This window comes from Arachis duranensis, chromosome 10 (assembly GCF_000817695.3).
Source record: "Arachis duranensis cultivar V14167 chromosome 10, aradu.V14167.gnm2.J7QH, whole genome shotgun sequence".
Classification (NCBI taxonomy): Eukaryota; Viridiplantae; Streptophyta; class Magnoliopsida; order Fabales; family Fabaceae; genus Arachis; species Arachis duranensis.
The window spans coordinates 60,746,494-60,751,948 of NC_029781.3; the positions used below are offsets into that span (position 1 = coordinate 60,746,494).

At 37.5% G+C, this 5,455-nt stretch overlaps 1 long non-coding RNA gene across 1 annotated transcript; it reads left to right on the top strand.

Moving 5' to 3' along the window:
• The first annotated feature begins 1,833 nt into the window (after nucleotides 1-1,833).
• On the top strand, nucleotides 1,834-3,119 carry LOC127742946 (uncharacterized). The gene is made up of 2 exons (XR_008004294.1): nucleotides 1,834-2,554; nucleotides 2,671-3,119. It is a non-coding gene; the product is annotated as an uncharacterized LOC127742946 (long non-coding RNA).
• The last annotated feature ends 2,336 nt before the right edge of the window (nucleotides 3,120-5,455 follow it).

Below are 5,455 nucleotides of genomic sequence, written 5' to 3' on the forward strand. Positions count from 1 at the left end.
TCCAATTACCAATCAACAAAGGAATTAGATAACTCAAGTGTCACTAATTACTCTACCGAGGCCAAGAGGAACAAAATCTATACTATATCTAGAAGAGGCATTTCAACAAACACATAGAGTGCAATAGAAGTAAACATTATTTAAATGCAAGAATTAAAGGAATCTACAACTACAAAAACAAGAGATCAATAATAGAAAAGCAAAGAAGACACATTTATTATGAATTACCTCTTATTGGATTGGAAGAATGTAGAAGGAACAATACTAGATCTACAACAAAATATAAGAACAACATAAAGGAAATTACAATAAAAGAGTAGAAGAAGATGAATGTAACAACAAAGAATTGAAAGGTAGAAGTAGAAGAAGGCAAAGATTAAAACCTAGATCTAAGAACTAAACCTAATCCTAATCCTAATACTAGAGAGAAGAGAGAACTTCTTTCTCTAGAAGCTACCTCTAAACTAATCCTAATGAGTGTGAATGATTGGAATCCCCCCTTTGCTCTTCAATCCTTGGCTTTAAATAGCAGTTTAAGCGCCAAAGTTGGTTGAGATTGGGCCCCACAACCCTTCAGAATTCGTTGGCCATGTTTTCATTAAAAAATCATAAACCAGCACCGACGCATACGCGCACAGCACGCGTACCCGTCCAGAGGGTGATTCGCAGGTGTGCGCAAGCGCCAGGTGCGCGTGCGCGTCCATGGGCAAGTTCAACTCCTTTGACTTTTCATGATTTCTCCACTTTGCATGCTTTCCTCTTCACTCCTTTGATCCATTCCTAGCACTTTTCAATCTGAAATCACTAACAAACATATCAAGGCATCTAGTGGAATCAAAGGGAGATTAAAGCCATCAAATTAAGGGTCTAAAAGCATGTTTTCACATCTAAGCACAAATAAGGAGACAATCACAAAACCATGCTATTTCATTGAATAAATGTGGGTAAAAGGTGATAAATTCTCATAAAATCAATACAAGATAAACCGTCAAAACGTGGTTTATCAGGGACATGTGAGAAAATTGCCTCTTCAATTGGTTCCTCCTCCTTCCGTTGTTTCAAATTGAGAATAAAGTTATTGAAGAACTAAGGAGCCCCATTTCAAAAAAGGCTCGATTAACCAATAATCTCCTAATTAAACTTTGTTTACACCTCTCCACTCCCTCTTTGATCACTTCTGTGTTGACAGAAATCACCTGTCCCTCCTCATCCAAACTTCTCTTTGGACCAGACCTAGTTTGTGTTGTATTGAATGCCATGGAATCGACCATGGTCGCACATTCAGATCGTTTGATCACGTTGACTATGAAAATACAGATTATGTAAGACTCAGAACTTTTGAAAAAGGACTATCATGAGCTAATTTTAAATTCAATATTTTTGTAGCTTTAATTTCAGAAATTTCTTTATTAACGATAATTAAAGCAAGTTTCAATTAATTGAAATTGAAATAAATTAAGATTATTATCCAATTTTACAATTATTGGATTATTTTCTATATTTAAATTATAAAGTCAGTAGTTATGAAATAATAAGAATTTTATATAATTTGGACTAAATAATTAACATTTTAAAATATTAATACTACTATTTTGGGAAAATAAAGAATTTAATTATATTATTTCTAATTATTGGGTTTGAACTTTTTATTGAAAAAAATTTGTGAAATTGATTAACAAATAGTATTTTTATACATTATTATTGTTGGATTAAAATTTATTTCTAATTACTATATTATCTCTATTTTTATTTGAAATTACAAAATTACCCTTGTACCTAATTTTACCCTAATCCTAAAACTCAACACACACAACCCTAACCCTGAAACCCTAACCCAGTTACCTGTTTCACACCAAAACTCAGCAGCAGCTGCTGCCCCTCTACTTTAGACACACACGCAGAGGCAAAAGGAAAAAGAAAGAAAGAAACAAATGAACAAGGGGAAGCAAAAAACAGAATCATGGAGAAGAAGAGAAGAGGGAGGGGCGCTGGCACCGGTGGGCCTCGCCACTGCCGTGTTGCCGCCGCTGTTCAACCTGCCACGCCTTCCCGCCAGTTCCGTCGTCCTCACTGCTTCGCCACCGTCGAGCTTGCAAGCATGGAGGAAGCACAGCACCGTCGACCTCGTCAGATTTCTGTCATCGATCATCGTTGGGCCGCGCCGGAAATAAAACTGCGAATGAGAAGGAGGGGAGACATAAGACTGACGCTAGAAAGAGAGAGAGAGAGCGCGTGTGCGTGGATAGGAAGGGCAGCGCTGCTATTGCCGTTGTTACTGAGCTGTCGCCATTACCGTCGCAGAGGAGGAAGCTCGGGGGGAGAGAGAGATCGGCGGAGGAAGGGTTTTTGTTCGTGCGGCCGTGCCTCACCGCCTCAGATCCGTTCTGTCTCTACTGCCATTCACCGCCGCTGATGTTGTCCGTCGCCTTTGCTTGCCATTCGGAGCGGCTGCATCGCTGCTTCCACCGTTCTGCTCGTCGGGTGTAGCACAGGTGTTACTGGAACCACCATCGGAGCTGCCGCTACTCGGTGTAGTTGTTCTTCCCTTGTTGTGGTAAGCATGATCATTTCGAAAAGCCCTTTTAGTCAGTATTATGTTATGCTTGGTTAAAGACTCTGAGGTATGGTAACAAAGGTTTGAGTTATGATTGTTGCCGTTCTGGTTATCAGGTGTAGCACGGTTGTTGCTGGAACCACTGCCAGGGCTACCGCTGCTTGATTCAGCTGTTCTTTCTTAGTTTTGGCAAGCGTTTTTCGTTTCGAAAATCCTTTACTTACTGTTTTGTTATCTTACGCTGAGGTTTTATGGCATTAATTGCTATAAGATTGAGTTTCGGTTGTTATATGTCACGATTAGTGTTACTGTGGTTACCGCGAAAGTGGCTTGGAGCTGAGGTTGTGGTTGTTGGTGATTTTGGGTTGAGAGAGAAGGTTCTTGTGACATGTTTGGGTTATGGTTCTGTGTTTTGAGGTAGGGACTTTTCTAAAAAGCTATTTTTATATCTAAAATTGTTATAAATGGATACTGGTGTGATAATTATATACCTTAGTGATTGTACCAGTCTTAAGTATTGTTTGGCAACTTTAAATGGATATGATTATATATTTTGATTAGATTATTGTTTGGTTTTGATAAATAAATTGTTGTTGAACTGTTCGTTTAAAGTTTTGAAAATGAGTTTAATCGGTTGATAATGATTTGATTTTAAAACGGTTTCCTTGAGATATGAAAATGAGGTGACTGTTGGAATTAGCTTACTTTTGAACTGACTTTGAATTTGGACCATTGAAAAGGATTGTGGAATGGTTTAGTTGGGACCCAAACCGGGTGGCAAAGTCCAAGTTTTAGGGGAGGTGCTGTCGAAATTTCTATAAAAATCCTAGACTTTGTTTGAAAAGTTATTTAGAAAGGTTTGGATTTGAGAAATTCTATTATTTGATTTACTAAGAAAAAATTTATGTTTTCGAGCTTAACTTGAGACTCGGCTGAGAAATTTTATTATCGAATCCTATATTGGGATGAATGATTTTGAATCCTTCAAAGTAGATTTTAATTTTGGCATGGGTTTTGGAATTTTGGAAATATGATGCTGAGGGTGACTTTGTTTTAGAAAACAGAAATTTACATTTGAGGGGAAGTGGCTATGAGCCTGAAAAGATTTGTGGAATGGGGATTTTAAAGCCAAGGCTAGAAAAGAATTGATTTTTGACAAATAAGTTTGTCGTGAGTACAGTATAAACCAACAAGCTATAACGCATCAAACAAAGAAAGTGTGTGTCCACAATTCAAATTAATAACCGAGAGTATTAGTTCCGAGTCGTTCTCCCTAGGAGTTGCCCTAAGGTGCACATCATTGGTTAGGAGTTATCTTGGTGTTTGAGGTTGAATACGAGAAATGTAAACAAGCTTGCATAAAGGCAATGAACAAGTAATCAAGTAGACTAAGGGACACAAGAGATTGAGCTAAGCAAGAATGAGTGACAATCAATCAATATGAAAGCCTTTGCTAGGGTTGGGAATTAGAATTCCTATCATTATTATCTCCATCGATTGTGACATCAATTGGTTATTGCTCCACTCAGTTAACCTCTAACTATGAATGAAAGTCAAGTAGAGATAATCAAATTGAGTCTACAAGTCCTAGTCTAATCCTAACAATTATCCAACCCCTAAGCCGAGAATGAAATTCTACACCATAGCTATAGTTGACATTTTCTCAAACAATTGGTGAGCAATAATGAAAGACATCATGAAATTGAGAAAGAAAATTGAATTAAAGCTATCTATTGCAAACAATTAACAACAATTAACAATTAACAACAATTAACAACAATTAACAACAATTAACATGAAATTCCTCAAATCATTAATAGAAATCAAAGTAACAATGTCTGGATCCAAGATCTACAATGCTAGAGTAGCAAAAACACTAAATTGAGAGTAGAATAGATAGATCTACAACTAGAACAATGTGAAATTGAATCAAATTCAGATATAACCAAAGGATCCAAGTGCAATTGGAGTTGAGAAAGCCAAAAACCTAGAGAGAAGTTAGAGTTTCTCTCTCTTAAAGTGTAACTTCCAAAAACTAACTCTAAAAAATATCTAAATGTGTGAAAAGTGTCAACCCCCTTCAACCCTTAGTGCTTTTAGATCTTTTCCCTCCGAAATTCTGCTCAAAACTAGGCTTGAAGCTCCTCTGAACTCGCGAGGCACGTTTTCATTATAGAGGTCACGTGCGCACGTCACGCGTACCTGTGGGTCACGCGTGCGGGTCGATGAGAATTCTGGCCAGCCACGCATATGCGTTCCTTTCTGGACGCCAATCCAAGATCCAGCTCCCACGCGTACGCGTCGGCTGCGCATGCGCGTCGGTGCTTGTGCTCCAAAGCTCCATTTTTAAGGTCCTTCCACTTATGCATGCTTCCTTTCCCTCTTCTAGACCATTCTTGCCCCTATAAACTCTGAGATCACTTAACAAACTGATCACGACATCAAATGGTAATAAAGAGAGATAAAAATATAGCTTATTTAGGGCCTATAAAGCATGTTTTCAACCATGAAGTGAAATTAGGAAGGAAATACAAAATCATGCATTTTTTATGGATAAGTGTGATAGAATGTTGATAAAATCATCTGAATTATGCATAAAATGTACCACGAAATAGTGACGCATCAATTTTTGATTTTAAAGTAAATTGAATTGAGAAAAAGTGATTTATTGCTTGAATGATGATTTTATGAATTTGATGATGTTGGATGGTGGAAGTGCTATTTTGTTATGAGTCGGAATGACCGTGTATGATAATGAATTATGGCTAATTGTGGAATACGTTATGAGCCAGATGGCTGACTTTGAATCATGAATTTAAGTCGGATGGCTGAGATGAATGTTGATTTATGGCTGAGTTATTGATATTGTGACTATTGCACTTCCAATTATCTGAGATATGC